The following is a 19,040-nucleotide window of genomic DNA, read 5'->3' as shown; positions in this document are numbered from 1 at the left end:
AGCAACAAAACATTTATGGTTTTATGAAAGGGTATTTGACAACTTTTTTCTTTGAAGATTCCTTCAGGATGTAGCAAGTAGGGTGGAAATATATGCAGTTAGATTTTGAAAAGACCTTCATTGAGCTGCTACATGATAGGTTATTGGACAAGATAGGAGCTCACTGTGTTGTGGTGATTTATTAGCATAGATAGAGGATTGGCTAACTAATGGGAAACAGACAATCAGGACAAATAGCAATTTTCAAATTGGCAATTTGTAACTAGTGGAGTGCCACAGAGATTAGTGCTGAGGCCTGAACTATTTATAAATTATATTAATGATTTGAATAAAAGGACCGAGTATTTTGCAGCCAAATGTGCTGATGATACAAAGGAAAACAAATTATGAGGATTAAACAAAGAGTCTGTCATGAAATACAGATAGATTAGGTTTGTGGGCAAAAATTCGGCAGATGGTGTATAATGAAGGAAAATGTGTGTTTATCCACCTTGGCAGGGAAGGCCAAATATTATTTGAATAGAGAGAGACTGCAGAATTGTGTAGTGCAGAGGGTGATGTGTTATGTACTCTGGCATAACACAGGTTGCAACTGGATGCAACTTTAACCAAAAGATATTCCGGACCTTGAAGTTAGTTCAATCTGATTTATTGAACCAGTAGCACAGTTAGCTCAGTTCTCTATGAGTTCGACTCTCTGCTAACCTAAGTGTGGTTACTCTGTCTGACTGAACCAGACTAGTTCTTAGCCACGTGCTGGAGGTGTGATACTGTACATATACCCTGACTCACTCTGTAGATGTTCATCAGGGGACAGAGGCGGAGTGTGAGAGCCTCGTGCCTTTTCTCGTGAGATACCACCCCTGAGTGTCCTGCCTGCTCATTGGTCATGTTCTGTTCTCTGTGTTCAATCGCTGCCTATCTGTGCCTGTCTATATATTATTATCTGCATGTCTGCATATCATGACAGCGGGATCTGAGTATCCTTGTACATCAATCACAAAAGGTTAATATACAGGAACAGCAAATAATTAGGAAGGCAAATGGAGCATTGGCCTTTCTTACAAGGAGGCTGGAGTATAAAAGTGGAGAGGTCTTGCGACACTTTACATTGGTGAGACCACACCTGACATACTGCATACATTTTCAGCCTCTTTATTTAAAGATGGATATATTTGCATTGGAGGCAATTAGACATGGAATAGACAAAGAATCCCTAACGTGAAGAAGGCCATTCAGCCCATCGTGTCTGCACTGACCCCCTGAAAGAGCACCTTACCTAGGTTCACACACCTGCCCTATTCCCGTAACCCCAGCTAACCTGCACATCTTTGAACTGTGGGAGGAAACCGGAGCACCCGGTATCATGGTAGCACAGTGGTTGGCACGGTTGCTTCACAGCGCCAATGTCCCAGGTTCGCTTCCCGGCTTGGGTCACTGTGCGATCTCTGCCATTCTCCCCTTGTCTGCGTGGATTTCCTTTGTGTGCTCCAGTTTTCTTCCACAAGTCCTGAAAGACGTTCCGTTAGGAGAATTGGATATTCTGAAATTTCACTTATTGTACCCAAACAGGCGGCAGAGTGTGGTGACTAGCGGATTTTCACAGTAACTTCATTGCAGTGTTAATGTAAGCCTACTTGTGACAACAATAAAGATTATTATTATTATATTAAAAAACATGCAGACTTTGTGTAATAGTCCACACAGTCACCGAAGGTTAGAACTGAATCCGGGTCTCTGGTGCTGTGAAGCAGCAGTGTTAACCACTGTGCCATCGTATCACCGAGGGACTTTTTCCTAGCTTTATTCCTGGAATAAAGGGGTTTACCTTATGTGGAAAGCTTGAGCTAGTTGGGCTTCTACTCATTGAAATTTGGAAGAATGAGAGGTGACCTTATTGAAACAAGTACGATTCCGAGGGCCTTAACAGTATCAATGCTGAGAGGAGGCTTCCCCTCATGGGGGATCTATAACTAAGGGGTAAGTAAGTTTCATTTAAGATACAAATGAGGAGGAATTTGTTCTATGAGAGACTTTTTAATGTTTGTAATTTCCTTGGTGGGCGGGAGCGGGGTGGTGTAGAGTTAAGCTGGAAATCTTGATTAATAAGAAGTCCAGGGGTTATGGGAGAAGGCAGGAGAATGGGGATGATAAAAATATCAGCCATGATTGAATGGCGGAGCAGACTCGATGGGCTGAGTGGCCAAATTCTGCTCATATATCTAATGGTCTTATGGTCTTATAAAATGGGATATTCAGAACAGCCATGGTGTTATTGAAATGGAAGAACAAGCTAGAGAGGTGAAATTACCTAACCCTGCTTCTATTTCTCATGTTCTTATGCTGCCCCTGGTCCCTGAGGTAGCTGTAGTGAGGTTTCAGCACCAGCGGCCGGACTTGACCACTATGTTCGCAATTCAGCCCTGGATTGTGATTAACTGTGAAACCACCTTCTCAGTCAGCAGCATCATCTAGTTCATATAAGACTATTTGTTAAAGCATAGATGTGATGTTCGCACCTATGGAATTGTACACCATCAACTCCATCACCATGAGGTGAGGAGATGACCAACTGGAAGAAGCTTGAAATCCATCTCGGAAACTTTTTAATTTTTGTAACATTTTGGCACAGAACCTCTTATCCTGGAAGTGCATGTTGAGAATTTCGCTCATCCACAATTCATGGGGCCCATAATTTCCCTTGCTTTCATCAGACAAGAAATGTAGAGCACAAGAATTGGGCAGGTGCCAGAATTCCTCACCTCAGCAAGAGATTCTGTGCCAGGAATAATTTTAACTTCCATCTATACACCGAGTCCTTAATTCAGTGAATCGAAGTGTGAGGGAACTTCATATATTTAATAAACTGAGAAGTGGAGATCTTAAATTTGAAATATAATGCAACAAGAATTTAATCAAACTGATGATTTGTGGATTTGAGGAGCCTTAATTGGTTCCCCTGAAGGCACAGGGCAAATATGGACAAGATGTGTGAGGATGTCTTCTTGGAACTGTACAGGGCCTTGGTGAGATAACACCTGGAGAATTGTGTGCAGTTTTGCTCTCCTTACCTAATAAAGGATATACTCACCACAGAGGGAATTCAGCGAAGGTTTATCAGACTGATCTCTGGGATGACGGGATTATCGTATGAGGAGAGTTTGGGTCGACAGGCCTGCATTCATTGGAGTTTAGAAGAATGAAACAGGGTCTCATTGAAAAACAGGTGGTGCAATTTAACCAAAAAAAAAGACGAGTCCGTTCTGGGCGAGATTAACAGAGGCATCCCCAGCGCTGACCCTGCTATCTAATGGCACTCTGTTGTGTTTTCAGGTCCCATTGAGGAACGTCTCTGGAAGTCTCACTTAACGTAATTTCCTGCACGGAGCAGATCTGATTCTGTAATGGCGTCCCAATCTCTCGACCTCCCCCAATGTGACCCCCCCAATGCCCCAAAGTACCTATAAGGGAGTTCACAAGCCCAGCCTCCTCCCACCTCAAATGGGCAAGGCACCCCAAGCCCAATCCCTGGCATGGGCAAACTGCCACCTGGCACCATGGCATTGCCATCCTGGCACCTTGACTGTGCCCCTGCAGCCTTGCAGTGACTATGGAGGCCAAGTTACTGAATATGTTTAAGAAGAATTTAGACATATTTCCAGACACTTATTGCATCAAAAGGGTTTGGGAAGAGAATGGGAGTATGGCATTAAGATAGACAATCAGCCATGATCACACAGATGGCTTAACAAATGGCGTACTCCTCCTTTTTTCTGTGTTTTATGTTAACTGATTATTACAGAAGTCATACTTCATCCCTCGCAATATAGATTATAGATGCTTAGATCCCAAAGGAGAGTAGAACAGCAATTCTTTATTTCAACAATTAACTTTCTTAGCATTAACTGTTGCCTTCACTTCGAGATAGCTTCTGCTGTTTTGTTTTGTTTTTTCCATAGTTTACACGGTTGTCTTGTGCAGGCCTGTAAGATGCACATTTTGTCAATGTAGTCCCAAGATACAACTTTTCATTAAGTAGATCTTGTGTTTGTTGCTGACAGAATGATACACCTGTGTGTAACATGCACTATTGAATCTATCTACTTGTAAAACAGTTTGGATTACCATGAATCCACCACCTGGTAACATGTTTTCCATTTGGCACTGTTTAATCATGATTTTGAAAAGAAAATGACAGAAAACTTTCTGTTACTTTACGTGAATTTAAAAAAAAATCAAGATGTACTTCCTGTGTGTGTGCTGCGAAACAAGGGAACATAGAATTGATAATAAAATGCTTGCAGCTTCTATTAGGTCCTGAAAAATATTGAAGAGGACAGCCCACAATGTGTCTGATGCAACTCAGTCCCCTTCCCCAGTATTAGTTTAGAATGGGTGTGATGGAGAGACAAGAACAAACCCTGGTTGTAAAATCTCAGGAATGTATGCAGCTTCTCCAGTTTGTCTCTGACATGGCACATCATGCTGAGAAATGTGCACATGTGGGAATCTGCAGTAAGTATCAGAAGCAATTTGGCTGCCTATCATAAAGTCATACAACCCTATCGGCTGATGTGACGCGCATTTTCCAAATTTGGACCATACAGGTCCAGTCAACCATTTACCACAGCATTCACAAAACAGCGAGTGTTCAGCTCTCAGAAAGCCCTGGCACCGACGCTATTTAAAGGGCCAGAGACCCAAATTGGAGGTAAGGAAATTGTGAATATGTCTGCTATTTCAAATCTCTGGAAGAACTCTGGTGTTTCTGGAAACGGCGTAGTCTCACAGCGAGGCAGAGAATTTGATGACCTGTTCAACCACAGGCAGCAACAACCAGTGACATGACAGTCACATGCCTCTAGGAATACAACACAAGGAGATGGGAGAGACTGTTGAGAAGGGAAGCTTTTTGCAAAGCTCTGCAAATCTGGAGCAGGACCTCTCCATGCTCCTTGACTATCTTTGAGGCTATCTAACAGGCCAGAAAATGCACACAGCATCTCTGTGTAGCTTCATTCTCTTATGTAACCAAGGAACTGATCATCGAATTCAGGAAGCGTAGCACGACACACACTCCCGTCTGCATCAATAGCACCGAGTGGAGATGGTCGATAGCATTTAGTTCCTGGGGGTCACCATTACCAACAGTCTGTCCTGGTCCACTGACGTTGATGCAACAGTGAAGAAAGCCCAACAACATCTCTACTTCTTAAGGAAGCTAAAGAAATTTGGCATGTCTGCATCGACTCTCACAAACTTTTACAGATGTGCGATAGAGCATCCTATCCGGCTGCATCACAGCGTGGTATGGCAACTGCTCGGTTCAAGGTCGCAATAAACTGCAGAGTGTGGTGAACTCAGCCCAACGTATCACACAAGCTTACCACCCTCACATTGATTCTGTATACATCTCCCGCTACCTCAGGAAGGCAGACAGCATTATCAGAGACCCCTCCCACCCAGGCATTTCCTTCTTCCAGACCCTTCCATCTGGCAGAAGGTACTGAAGACTCGCACATCCAGACATAGGAGCAGCTTCTTCCCCACAGCCAAAAGACTCCTCAACGACTCTCCCTCGGACTGATCTGTACCCTGAAAGAACACTATTCACGATGCCCTATGCTGCTCTTGCTCATGTGTTTGCTTTGTTTGGCCCCTTTTTCCGCACTGTAACCAAACATTGTTTGTCGATGTATGATTTGTCAACGTTCTCTGTTGATTATTCTTTGTCTACCATTTACGTACTGTGCACGTTCCCTCGGCAGCAGAAAAATACTTTTCACTGTACTTCGGTACATGTGACAATAAATCAAATCAAATCAAATCAAATCACACCATCAAAACCCTCATCTGAGTGTCCTGGAGCAGAACTAATTTGTCACCTCACCCACTGGGAAACTGGAAAACACAACTCCAAGAAACACACCATGCCAGAATCTGAGCTGACGGCTGTAAGTGAAGGGCTGTACTGTTTCTCCCTCTCTTTGTCCTAGGGCTGCAGTGGCTGGAAAGGTGGCAGTTCTTGGGTGTTTAAAAGCAGAAAGTCAAAAGGGAAAAGCTGGGGTGGTGAAAGGTAGTTGTCGTGAAAGGGCGCGATTCTCCGCTCCCCACGCCGGGTGGGAGAATCGCGGGAGGGCCCCACGAAAAATTTCACACCCCCCGGCGCTCCCCGTGATACTCCCCCCCCCCCCCCCCCCTCCCGGCTCGGAAGAATCACCGCTCGCCGTGTGGTTGCCGCGGCTGTTTCACGACAGCGGTAACCACACCTGGTCGCTGCCGTCGTGAAACGGGTGAGATATGCCCGTTTGGGGCTTGTGGGGGGAGTACACGGGAAACAGCACCACGACTGTGCTCGGGAGGGGGACAGGCCCGCAATCGGTGCCCACCGATCGTCGGGCCGGCGTCCAAATCGGACGCACTATTTCCCCTCCGCCGCCCCGCAAGATCAAGCTGCCACGTCTTGCGGGTCGGCTGAGGGGAAAGACGGCCACCGTGCATGCGCGGGTTCGTGCCGTCAGCGTCATGACGTCAGCCGCGCATGCATGGGTTGGAGCCGGCCAACCTGCGCATGCACGGCTGACGTCATTAGGCGCGCCGGCCGCGTCATTCTTGGCGCACCGCCCCCGCGGCCGAGAGTTACGGAGCGCCGCTCATAGCCCCGCCGGGAGGGGAGAATAGTGTGCGAGGGGCGGCCTCCGAGGCCTTCGTGAAACTCGGCCGAGTTCACGACGGCCCTCCCGATTTTTCCCGGGAGCGGAGAATTCCGCCCAAGAGCTCCACTGTCACACCATCTGCCGCTTGCTCATCATTCCAGATAGCAGGACGAGGAAGAGCTTGGAGTTGAGAAGGGGCAGGAACATGCCAGCATTCACAAAATTCTCAGCAATGCCAGATTCAACAGGCTCTGTCAGAACCGGCCATATAAGGTGAAGAATCATCATCTCCACATGGGTCAGTTCTGCTCCTTTCTATTGACTGGTACCTGTCCTTCAAGGCCACGCGCAGAGTGCCTGTGGTTGTGTGGCATTGTGTTTGAATTACATGCTGGCATAGTTGAATAGCTGGAGATATGAGGAGGCAGAGGAATGGGTGCGAGTCTTGAAGGATTGGTAGGTATTCGAGAGTGAGATGAATTACTTTGATGTTAGGTTTGAGTCACAACTGTCATGGACTGGTGCTTTTTAAATGGCAGGGATGTGGTGCGTTGAAAGATTTGAGAATCATGTTGAACAATGAGTAGAAGATGTTGTGCAAAGATGCATTCACTGACATTGACCACTTACATGAGCTCCTTATACTTCTTGTTCTACTGCTGTCAGGTCCTCGGAATCAGATGTGAGAATTGCCCCCAATATTCTCAAGAGGGTGATTTCCTTCGGGCATCTTAGCCCCTCATGGAACCATGCTGTCTTTCCTCCTGTCTATCTCCACCAGCGAGGTCTCCAGCACCATAGATGTCACCCTCAAAACATTCTCTCTCACGTTCAGTTTTCCATGTTTACAATCGCAACAATATAACTCAGTGCAGATTCTCTTAAAGGGAAATAAGCTGCCATTAAGAACAGGAGGCTGCCTACACCAGATGCCACACTACAAGCTGTCCGGCTTCCTGCTGAGTACTCGGTAATATAGGAGATGCTTGGCCGAGCACTACAATCAGACAGATGATGTGTCACACCAAATTTGCATGTTTCCTATCTCAACCAGAACTAGCAAGGTCAACAATCACAGATCTCCATGACCAATTAATGGCACAGAACAATTTTTAGCCCCAAAGGTTTATTATTTCTCTCCTTGTCTATTTCCCTCTTTGATCTCACTCCACCCTTTCCTCCCCATTATAATCACTGGATGCTGGACACACTTGCAATTGGCATGACTTGAAGAAGATGCCCGGTGTGTCAAAATATACATGAATGTTTCCAGCATTAATGGATGGGATCAGTTTAATCTTGTATCAGCATCCGAATAATAATGGCTGTGACGATATGGAATAGTACCAAAGGGGAGACGTTTGTTTGCGCTGTACTGCTTTCAGCTGTGCCACTCAGATGACGTGGATTCCCTGGGATACCTTGGTGCTGCTTTCCTCCACTCAGTTGAGGTAAGCCTGTAGGGTCCTGTTGGAAGCAGGGATAATGAAATCAATATGTTTTCCTTCAGACTGATCAGGTAAGAACATGAGAAAGACGTATTTACACTCATCCAGAACACACCATACCATAGAATCCCTACAGTGCAGAAGGAGGCCATTCGGCCCATGAGGTCTACCCCAAACCTCTGAAAGAGTACCCCACCTAGGCCCACTCCCCTGCCCTCCTCTGCTTTAATAATTGTTACACAATGATTGCCTATTTATTCTCACTGGGGTTCACTTGTCACCTCACACCAAAACAAAACAAAACTTCACACCCCACACAAACCGATGCTCCAAGTTGGTATAAAATGAAAATGAATGAAATGAAATGAAAATGAAATGAAAGGAAAAATGAAAATCGCTTATTGTCACAAGTAGGCTTCAATGAAGTTACTGTGAAAAGCCCCTAGTCACCAAATTCCGGCGCCTGTCCAGGGAGGCTGGTACGGGAATCGAACCGTGCTGCTGCCCTCGCAGATAACATTAGTTTGCTTCATGACATAAGCAATACAGACAAGGTGGTAGGCCTAACTTTGGGAGAAGTTGTAAAATGAGTCCCATTTCTTCTTCTATTGACTTCATGCATGGGGTGCAGTGGGCAGCTAATTGGATACTCTGCAAGCAATGCTATCCCAGGAATTAAAACTACAACACCACAAAAGGAATATTTACATGTCAGTAACCCCACCTAACTTTCACATGTTTGGACACCGAGGGGAAATTCTTCAGCATGGCCAATCCACCCAACCTGCACATCTTTGGATTGTGGGGGGAAACCAGAGGAAACACACATAGCCACGGAGAGAATTTGCAAACTCCGCTCAGACGGTCACCCAAGGCCGGAATTGAACCTGGGTCCCTGGCGCCGTGAAGCAACAGTGCTAACCATTGTGCCACAGCACCGCCCATGCAAACTTTATTGAATGCCATATCATCTCAACAGAACAAGACCCGTTCCACAGGACATTTCATCATTTACCAATACAGTAATCTGCATAAGGTTAAATTATTTTTTATAACTTAATCTCCATCCAAGTCTTTTATTAAATTATAACTGGTTTCTCTCATTAATTTCAAACAAGTTTCTCTTCTCTCCTCTCATCACTAGAGGCCACTGGTGTACAGCACCACCACCACCATCCATTTGGGATTCAATGGTTGTTTATTCACAAAAAATTACTCGGCATGAATTATGTTAGAATGTGCCCTTTTTGTCGCAAAAGCGAGAGCAAAGTTAACTAAGCTTCCAAGAAAATCCAAAGCAAGTTTTGGATATAAGGAGAAAAAAGGTAATTGTAACACAAGTTGGAAATTGCCTCTCAGATTTTTAAACATTGAGGAATTCATTGACCACATTGGCCAGAGAGAAATGAAGCACTTTGGTATTAGACAAATAAATGTTTACTTTCGAGTCACATTCTCGGCCTTCTGGAACATTTGAACATTCACGTTTTCATTTTTTTATAGCACTGCTGTTCTTCAACTGAGATGCACTGATTCAAGCTTGCATGGGAATCAGACATGTAAATATTCCTTTTGTGCTGTTGTAGTTGTAATTCCTGGGATAGCATTGCTTGCAGAGTATCCAATTAGCTGCCCATTACACCCCATGCATGAAGTCAATAGAAGAGGAAATGGGACTAATTTTACAACTTCTCCCAAAGTTAGGCCTACCACCTTGTCTGTATTGCTTATGTCATGAAGCAAACTGATGTTATCTGCGAGGGTATACCAACTTGGAGCATCGGTTTGTGTGGGGTGTATAGTTTTGTTTTGTTTTGGTGTGAGGTGACAAGTGAACCCCAGTGAGAATAAATAGACCAGTCATTGTGTAACAATTATTGAAGCAGAGCAAAGACAAAATACACAAACAGAGAAACTTCTTTTTCCTGATATTTTAAAACTGCTGTTACGAAGGTTTTCTGCACTGGTTTGGCCCTTGCTGTGAACTCGGCCTTCAGGCTTGGTGGCTGGAAACTGGCCTGTCTTCTTTCTGAGACTGCTAGGTGGTAACTACCAGCCATCCTTCTCTGGGACTGGTGAATTATACGTTTGCTTTTCTGTGATCATGCCTTCTGTGCATTCGGCTGTCTGCCCTCATCAACATCCTTGGCTATACATTAACAGATAAATAGATATATATATCAGGGACCTTCATTATCATCTATGATCTGTTTCTCCTCCACAAGCTATTCACACTTGATTATTATTTAAACTTTCATTTTAAACTCATTTCTGGAAGAGGCACATATCAATTGTGGCCCTTTGAATCCTGTCTATGCTGTCTCCAGGCAGATTCTTGACACTTAGCTATTCACTGTTTGAACTCAATGAGCTATAGAAGGAGTTACTCTGCTCTTATGAATGTATTAATCACCATATCTTAAATTTCACTCAGCAAGCTTTCCATACGTACAAGTAAACTTCATATTTAATCAGAAAAAAAAAATCCAGGTATCTGAAATTGTGTTATGAAAGTCCACAATAAAAATGAGAGTAGGATTTTCCAAGAAACAAAAAAGGAAACGTAGAAATTTTGGTGAACAGATGTTAGAAACATATGAAACAAGATCAGGAATAGAACATACACCTACTGGATCCTGCTCCCCCCACAACTCCTTCAGTTAGAGAACAGTTGATATTGTACTGTAGTATTTTTCCATCCTTTCCTCATATCCCTTGATTTCCCTTGTGCCCAAACACCAAAATACAGAAATGTTTTTCACTCTACATTTTTCATTAGTGCATTTATATACAAGCTGCATGGGGCTAATGCTCTATTAATTAAGCTAATTTGATTTCTGTTGGTTTACTTCCCTAATATTAAAGTTTGTTTTGATGTCATTAATTCACAAGCTGAAAATATTTCTCAAGAAGAAGAACATGGGCGGGATTCTCCGCGAACTGGCGGGATGGGCAACTCCGGTGCGAAGGAGTGGTGTGAACCACTCCGGCGTCAGGCCGTCCTGAAGGTGCGGAATCCTCCACACCTTCAGGGGCGAGGCCGGCACCGGATGGTTTGCGCCCTGCCGGCTAGCGCGGAAGGGGCTTGGCACCACGCCAACCAGCGCCGAAGGGCCTCCGCTGGTCAGCGCAAGTTGGCGCATGCGCAGGAGTGCCAGCATGTGCTGACGTCATCCCAGCGCATAGGGAACATCTCCGCGTCGGCCATCACGGAGGACAACAGCAGCCGACGCGGAGGAATAGAGTGCCCCCACGGCACAGACCCGCCCGCGGATCGGTGGGCCCCGATCTCAGGGGCCAGATCCCCCTGCCACCCCCCCCCTCCCCCCAGGACCCAGGAGGCCACCTGCACAGCCAGGTCCCGCCGGTAAGTAACTACTCTAATTTACACTGGCGGGACCGGCCGAAAACTGGCAGCCACTCGTCCCATCGCGGCCGGAGAATCGCCGGGGGGGGGGGCGCTACGGCGCGGCGCGATTCCCACGGGAGAATCGTGGGAGGGCCTCCCGACATTTTTTACGCCCCCCTGGTGCCCCCAGCGAACCCCCCCCCCCCCCCGCTCGAAAAAATCGGCGCTCGCCGTTTTTCACGGCGAACGACGATTCTCCGAGCCTGATGGGCCGAGTGGCCGGCCTTCACGCCCGTTTCACCACGGCAGCAACCACACCTGATCGCTGCATTCGTGAAACGGGTGCCAGATGCCCGTTTGGGCCATCTAGGGGCCCGATTTGGACGGGAGCACCGCGACTGTGCTCGGGAGGGGACAGGCCCGCGATCGGTGCCCACCGATCGTCGGGCCAGCGTCCAAAACGGACGCACTCTTTCCCCTCCGCCGCCCGGCAAGATCAAGCTGCCACGTCTTGCCGGGCGGCGGTGGAGAAAGACAGCACCGCGCATGCGCGGGTTCGTGCCGTCTGCGCGCTGATGTCATCCGCGCCCCCCGGTGGGGGTGAATTAGGTGCGGGGAGCAGGCCCCGAGGCCGTCGTGAACCTCGGCCGATTTCACGACGGCCATCCCGATTTTTATCGGGAGCGGAGAATACCACCCTGTGTCTTTTTACTCCAATCCTCTAGATATAAAGGCTAGCATTCAATTAGGTTTCTTGATTACTTTCTGCACTTATCTGTGACGTTTTACCAATTTATGCACCTGAACTCCCAAATCTCTTTGGACATCCAGTGTACCTAATTCCTTTCCATTTAGAAAGTACTCTGCTCTATCCTTTTTTGGTCCAAAATGGATAATCTCACACTTGCTTACATTGAATTGCATCTGCCACAATTTTGCCAATTCACCTATTCTGACAATATCTCCTTGCAATTTTATGCTATCATCTGGGCTGATTACAATGCCACCTAACTTTGTATCATCAGCAAATTTGGATATATGGCTTTCTGTGCCATTATCCAAGTCATCAATGAATAATGCAAATAATTGAGGCCCCGACCCCTAGAATCATAGAATTAAACTCATAGATACCTGTGGTAGACTACTAGCCATAGAATCATAGAATTTACATTTCAGAAGGGTGCCATTTGGCCCATCGAGTCAGCACTGGCCGCTGGAAAGAGCACCCTACCCAAGCCCATGCCTCCACCCCATCCCCAGTAACCCCACGCAAGCTTTTGAACAGTAAGGGGCAATTTAGCATGGCCAATCCACCTAACCTGTACATTTTTGGACTGTGGGAGCACCCAGAGGAAACTCATGCAGACACAGGGAGATACTGCAAACTCCGCACAGACAGTCACCTGAGGCGGGAATTGATCCCGGGTCTCTGGAGCTGCAAGGCAGCAGTGCTAACCACTATTCCACTGTGCCGCCCGCCATCTGTCACATCCTGCCAATTTGAGTAATTACATATTATCACCACTCTGTGTCACCTGGCACTCAACCAATTTCCTAACCATGTCAACAATTTGCCCTCAACCCCATGCTCTTTCACCTTAGTTAACAGTCTCTTATGTGGGCCTTTATCAAATGCCTTCAGGAAGCCCTTGTAAATAACATCCATAGACATTCCCCTGTTCACTACCTTAGTCACCTCTTCGAAAAATTCAGTAAGATTAGTCAGGCATTACCTTCCCTTCATGAATCCATGCTGGTTCTCCCTGACAGACCAAACCTTTTTGAGCTGATTATAGACGCCAGCAATTGCCACACCACAGATGTTGGACTAACCTGTCTGGAATTTCCTGGTTTCTCCCTTTAACCCTTCTCAAAAAATGGAATGACGTGTGCAATTTTCCAATCCTGTATCCAGGGCACTCTGGAAGATTATAGTTCGGGCATCTGCAATATGCTCACCTACTTCTTTTGACACCCTTGGATGAAAACAGTCAGGTCCTGGGGATTTGTCACTCTTTAGTTGCATTAATTTCCTATTTAGTGATGCTGCACTTACGTTAATTGTGATAAGACCCTGTATTCTATCGCCGATTAAATTTTTAGGCACTTCCGGCAAGTTATCCTCTTTTTCAACTGTAAATACTGAGGCAAAGTAATTGCTCAACATGTCTGCCATTTCCCAGTTATCACTGACAATATCTCCATTTTCAGCTGTTAGTGGGCTTACATTGCACTCTGCCACCCTCTTTCCCTTTATACAACTATAAAATTCCTTCTTATTAATTTTGCTGTGCTTTGCAAGCTTCCTTTCATAATACCTTTTGAGTAGCTCTTATAAGCTGCTTTTTGACCCTTTGCACTTCTTGTATCTATCCCATTTGTCTGGATCTGTGCTATGTTTTGCATTTTTGTAAACCTTTTCTTTTAGTTTTATGCTGTCCCTAACGTCATCCTACAATGATAGTGCTTCAAAAGAACTTCATTATTTGTAAAGTGGCCAGGGATGTGCTGCGGTTATGAAAGGTGCTAAATTATTGTAAGCTTATTTTTTACACTTTCTTTATGACTTTGGAGTCAGGTCCAGAGCTGACTCTGCTTGTTGAGAACCCTTGGGAAGCAGTCTCTCGCAACTTTGGCTTGATCTTGCATTGAATAAAACTCGCATCATAGAATCAAACTCGATGTTAAAAAGTACTCAAGACGCACTTTATGAATCTGGCTTGAATCCACGGTGGAGATTTATAGAGCACCTTTCACAACCTCTAGATGCCCCAAAACAAACTTTATGGCCAATGACATAGTTTTCAAGTGTTATTCAGGCAAATTTGTACCCAGTAATGTGACATAAAAAACAATGAAACAAACAACAACTTTTTTGTTTTAGTCGCGTCGGATGATGGATAAATGTTGACCAGGACATGACGGGAATTCTCCAGTACTTTCACGTATCACATTTTATGTTGTGTAAATGAGCGTTGAGTCTCGGTTTAAATTCTCGCCCAAAAGACACTCCCCACCCATCCCTCCACAATAAGACACTCATCTAGTTAGATACAAAGGTATCCTTGAGCAGGTTCGAACCCAGAGATTTCTCAGAGAAAATATTGCTACCACGTTTTATCGAGTTGGCACTGAAAGAACCTTCTTGAGGCTTTCTGGTTACTTTCTAATTATCATTGAGGACACAGAGCCCAGTAGCAGGACACAGAGCCCAGTGCTTTACAATTAACTGCTTACGTATAGGCACGTACCTCTGGGGCTGTTAGAATCCAGTATCCAAGATTGCAGATACTGATTTCAAGCACTGTGCGACATATTTTTATTTTCTGCACTGCTGCATCCTGCATTAAAAATATGTGGCCCACATTCATCCACTGCCATTGGACGAAGGCAACAGCTGTCAGTTCAGATCTGTAAAATGGCCCCTTCAAGCTACAGCACTGGTGTCTAAGATATGAATTTTAATAATCATTCTTTATACATTCAAATACATGGAAGGAACATATCAAAAAAAACTTTGGGAGTACATGGTGAGGGTGACAGTACATGCTGGTTCACAAGTAAATTGAACTTGCTGCCGTTCACCATACAATCTAAGCTTCTTGTGCAAGGGTTGTGGGGAATTGGGAGTATATTTACTAGTTAAAGGTCTGCCGTTCATCTTAAAGAGAAAGATCGGGGGCTGGATTCTCCAAAAATGGGGCTATGTCCCCACGCCAGCGTAAAAACGCAGGAGTTTTACTCTGGAGATTACTTAAAAACATTAGCAGCTATTCACCTACCTGCAGAGGGCTGGCAGGGCCCCTGAGTGCTTCTCACAGCTTCAGTTGTAGATACAGGCCCCCGCACTTCCGGTTCCAAGTCCGCGCATGTGCATGGCAGCGGCCTCAAGTGGCTTCGCCGAACGCGGTGGCGGACTCAGCCGGCAGACCTGGACGAGGAAAGAAGGTCCCAACAATCGGTCCCATACCGCTACATCTCACACGCCCGATCGCCACCCAGGCCGCCCATAAGGACACCCCTGTACTTGATCCCTCTGCCCACCCCCACCACCCCCCCCCCCCACCCACCCCGCCCCCACCCGCACCAGGGCGGCCACAGACTGAGTCCGCCGCCGCCGCACGAGAGTCCAACCAGCCAGATGTGGTTCGAACCACGCCGTCGGGAATTTGGCCAGTCGGGACCAGAGTATTACTGGGAGGGCCTCTGTCAATCAGCCACGCCGCGTAAATCGCGCCTGAGTGATTCTCCGGCGACCGATAACTCGAGAGGGGACCGGAGAATCGCAGAAGCGGTGCCAGGCCCGATCGTATCGTAAAAGTGGATTCTCTGCCCCGCACCAAATGGATTTTGCGCGGGGCTGCCGGGAATCCAGCGCCAGATTTCCTCAGAGGACTGAATTTCATTGACCCCATGGAGATGGTCTTGGAGGTGGGAATGCTGGGCAAATAGCAGGGAGCTGCAATGGGATGGCTCTGCGACACATTACCATGTCCAAGGAACTTTCTTGGGATGGACTGTGAATGGGACTGTGTGCCCACTCCATGGAGGCGGGCAGCCAACGGGTCCAATTGAAACCTTACTTCACCGATGTTGGAGTGGCTCCCCACCGTGTCCTGAAGCTGCCAGTTCAAGCGTATTAGGCCAGATAGCCAATGGACCTGGAGGATCCATGCACCACTTACACAGCTGCTGGAATGAAAGGCTGCTTGTTGAGGTGCTCTTGCCTTCAAGCTGAGGCACTCTTGTGCTCTCCAATCTGCATATAATAATAATAATAATATATAATAATCTTTTTTATTGCCCCAAGTAGGCTTACATTAACCCTGCAATAAAGTTACTATGAAAAGCCCCTTGCCGCCACATTCCGGCGCCTGTCTGGGTACACGGAGGGAGAATTCAGGATGGCCAAATTACCTAACACAAGCACATCTTTCAGGACTTGTGGGAGGAAATTGGAGTACCTGGAGGAAACCCACGCAGACACAGGGAGAACATGCAGCCTCCACACAAACAGTGACTCAATCTGGGAATCGAACCTGGGACCCTGGTGCAGCGAAGCAACAGTGCTAACCACTGTGCTACCTTGCCACCCAGCCGGGCTCCTCTCTCCCAGGGGGGGTTGCCTAGGCTTTGGTGCTGCCAGTACTCCTGATTGGGCATGCAACATTACGAGCCCGCCCACTATCCTTAATGAGACAGTGAATGAGGTAATGTCTAATTAGGAGGCTGTCTGCCAGACCACTGCGGTGCTGGTCTTACTGCTTACAAGTGCAGGCTCATGGGCCCCAGTTAATCTTGATGCCAGGGTCATAATGACGGCGAGAAAATCCAGCCCATAAAGATCAAAATTCTATATAAAACCAAAGAGCAAATGCTGGAAAATCTCAGCAGGTCTGGCAGCACCTGTAGGGAGAGAAAAGAGCTAACGTTTCGAGTCCAGATGACCCTTTCTAAAGATTGAAAAATTATTATAGTTCGCTTGTGTTGTTTGCAAATTCTGTAAGTAGTGGGTGGAAGTGAGCCATAAGATTGGAGATTGTGTGAAGGTGTGAAAAAGTGTGAGTAGATGAATATCCATTTCTCAGTTTGAAGATTATTCAGGGGATTTTGAGGAGTCGGACCTATCGGAGGCACAACCTTGGAAAATGATCAATACCATGCCAAAGGGTTGCGATAATGCAATATTTATATCTCAATCAAACCACAGAAACTTTGCATTGTTGTTAGCCAGTAAGTAGTCACAAAATAATTTTTGTACAGGATTCTACAGTGCCGAGATTATTTTGAAGAGAAATAAAGTTATTTATTGTTGGGACAACAGGGATGGGATTCCCCGCCGGCGAGATGCTGCGTTTTGCCGGCAGCCCGGGGGTTTCCTGACGGCATGGGACTGTCCCACAATGGGAAACCCTATTGACTGGCCGGCGTAACGGAGCATCCTGCCGGCGGGGTTTGGCAGAAATGTGGCGTTGGGGGGGGGGGGGGGGGGGGGGTGCATCCCGCTACAGGACTATCTTCTGTATTGATAGCTGTTTATCACACTGAGAAATCCCCTAACAGCAGTGAATCATGTTAGCGAATACTCCCCTAGGGTTGTATTACTACCAAGCAGAAAATAGGTTTAAGGGGCAGAATTCTCCCCCCCCCACCCCCCACGCCGGGTGGGAGAAGCGCCGGGGCGCCGCGCGAGTCCCGCCACGCTGCCCCGGCACTCGCACGAGATTCTCCCACCCCCTCCCAACCGGCGCGGCGAGATTCACGGCTGGCCATTGGGAGGATTGCTGCTCGCTGTTTGCAACGGGCGAGCGGCGATTCTCTGGCCCGGATAGGCCGAGCGGCTTGCCCAACGCGACGGGTTCCCGCCGGTGCCGTCCACACCTGGTCGCTGCCGGTGGGAACAGCGCGTAAACACCGGGGGGGGGGGGGGGGCTGTCTGTGGGGGGTGGGGAGGGGAGATCCTGCAACGGGGGAGCGCGGGGGCCTCAAAAGGGGTTTGGCCTGTGATCGGTTCCCACCGATCAGCGGGCCGGCCTCCCTGAAGGAGGACGTCCTTTCCACCGCTGCCCCACAAGATCCATCCGACATCTTCTTGCAGGGCGGCCTCGGAGAGGACGGCAACTGCGCATGCGTGGGTTGACCTGCGCATGCGCAGGTGACATTATTTATGCGGCACCGGCCGCATCATTTACGCCAAGGCCCGGCACGCGTAAATGACATGGCGCCGCTTCTAGATTTTTCACGGCGACAGGCGATTCTCCAGCCCGGATGGGCCGAGCGTCCTGACGTTCCCGATCGGTTCACGACTGCGGCAACCACACCTGGTCGCTGCCGTCGTGAACATGGCACCAAAGTTTTGTTTGTGGCTTGTAGGGGGTGGAGAGGGGAGTGAGGACCACGGCCGTGCTCGGAAGGGAATTGACCCGCGATCGGTGCCCACCGATCGCCGGGCCGGCGTCTCCAAGAGATGCACTCTTTCCCCTCCGTTGCCCCGCAAGATCAAGCCACCACGTCTTGCGGGGCAGCGGAGGGGAAGACGGCAACCGCGCATGCGCGGGTTGGAGCCGGCAGCCGTCATGACGTCAGCCGCGCATGCATGAGTTGGAGCCGGCCAACCCGCGCATGCGCGGCTGACGTCACTCAGGCGCCGCCATCGCGTCACTCTCGGCGCGCCGCCTTGACGCAAGCGTCTAGGCCCGGCGGCCGAGATTTACGGAGCGCCACTCCTAGCCCCCTGGGGGGGGGGGGGGGTGAATAGGGTGCGAGGAGCGGCCTCCGAGGCCGTCGTGAAACTCGCCCGAGTTCACGGCGGCCTGCCCGATGCCGCGCGGGAGCGGAGAATTCCGCCCTTATTCTCCTGATGGGAGAATTGCGCCCAAGGTGCAAATAGGTTTAAGGTGCAAGGGGCATAGTTTAACGGAGATGTGTAACACAAGTTTTTTTTTTACACAGAGGGTGGGGAGTGCCTGGAATTCACTGCCAGGGAGGTGGTCGAAGCTCATACAAGAGCAATATTTAGGAGGCATCTTGACAAATAAATGACTAGGATTGGAATAGCGGGATATGGACCCCTGAAGTGCAGAAGGT

At 47.7% G+C, this 19,040-nt stretch overlaps 1 long non-coding RNA gene across 1 annotated transcript in view; it reads right to left on the bottom strand.

The window, feature by feature from the left end:
* Window positions 1-7,931: 7,931 nt before the first annotated feature.
* Window positions 7,932-19,040, bottom strand: part of LOC119977625 — an 80,122-nt gene continuing 69,013 nt past the window's right edge. Inside the window, exon 2 of the long non-coding RNA XR_005463239.1 lies at window positions 7,932-8,123. This is a non-coding gene — a long non-coding RNA (uncharacterized LOC119977625). The remainder of the gene's footprint in view (window positions 8,124-19,040) is intronic.

Source organism: Scyliorhinus canicula, chromosome 14 (assembly GCF_902713615.1).
Source record: "Scyliorhinus canicula chromosome 14, sScyCan1.1, whole genome shotgun sequence".
In the NCBI taxonomy this organism is placed as follows: Eukaryota; Metazoa; Chordata; class Chondrichthyes; order Carcharhiniformes; family Scyliorhinidae; genus Scyliorhinus; species Scyliorhinus canicula.
The sequence above is the reverse complement of the archived record's forward strand: the minus strand, read 5'-3'. Positions and strand labels throughout refer to the sequence as shown.